The following is a 1,187-nucleotide window of genomic DNA, read 5'->3' on the forward strand; positions in this document are numbered from 1 at the left end:
GGAGGGAGGGAGGGAAGGAGGGAGGGAGGCAGGCAGGCAAGAGCATATAGAACCAACCGAATACAGGAGTCCATTTAACTGAAGTCTGCAGGCGCAGCCTGGAGTACAGAGAGGGTTGGGACAGCCCACGGAGCACAGAAGCTCAGCAGGGCTGCATGGGGAAGGGAGTGCACTTCTCCCCTCTGCCACCCTGTCCCCGTGGACAAGACTGGCTGAGAATGGAAGGGGCTTGTCCCTGGGGAAAAGGGGTTATTGGCAGCCCCAGGCTGCCCGCTGCCCCATGGACCCTTGAAGTCTTTGCTCCCGGCGAGGCCTGCAATCCTCACAAACCCTGAGCCCCATCAGGAGCAACCTGCAGTGACAGAGCAGCATTTCTCCAGGGACACTGCAGCAGGCCAGGCTGCCACTGCCTGCTGCCAGGGCCCCTATGAGAGCGCCTTCTGGCCAGGGCCAGTGGCAACTGCATCTCCCACATCTGTACTATGCTGCAGTGTCTCAGAGTCTAAGCCCAAAGGAACAGCTATGACCCTGGTGTCACATAGTACCCTGTGCACTGCCCCCCAGGAACGTAGCACAGCTGGGACACGTAGCCCACACCATCAAAGCAGTGCCATACCCGCTTAGTGTGCAAACCAGCCCAGCTTCCTGCCTCGGGGAAGGCTGCGTGGCCATGACCCCATATCACAAACACTACACCTCAGCCAAGGGGTACAGGGACAAAGTTGATTGGGTTAACATCCCAGTTAGCCAGGAGGGGTGATGTGTGCTCGTAACCCAGCTAGTTGGGAAGCAGAGACAGGAAGATTGCTTAGCTGGGAATTCGGGATCAGCCTGGGCACCACAACAAGACCTCATTTCATTAAAAAAAGAAAAAAGAAAAAGAAAAAGCTGGATGTGGTAGCACATGCCTGTATTCCCAATACTTGAGAAGCTGAGGCAAGAAAATCACAAGTTCAAGGTCAGCCTGGACCACATAGCATGACACTGTCCCAAAACACCAAAATATTTGAAAAAGCAACCATTCCCACTCACAGTAATTACCAATACCATATAATACCCAGAAACAAGTTTAACCAAAGAGGTAAGAGATCTCCATAATGAAGGGGGCCGGGAGATGGCTCAGTAGAATAAGCGCTTCCCTGGCAAGCGTAAGGGCTTGAGTTCAATCCCCGGTTCCACCGAGAGAG

This window comes from Octodon degus, unplaced genomic scaffold (assembly GCF_000260255.1).
Source record: "Octodon degus isolate 3935 unplaced genomic scaffold, OctDeg1.0 scaffold00126, whole genome shotgun sequence".
NCBI lineage: Eukaryota > Metazoa > Chordata > Mammalia > Rodentia > Octodontidae > Octodon > Octodon degus.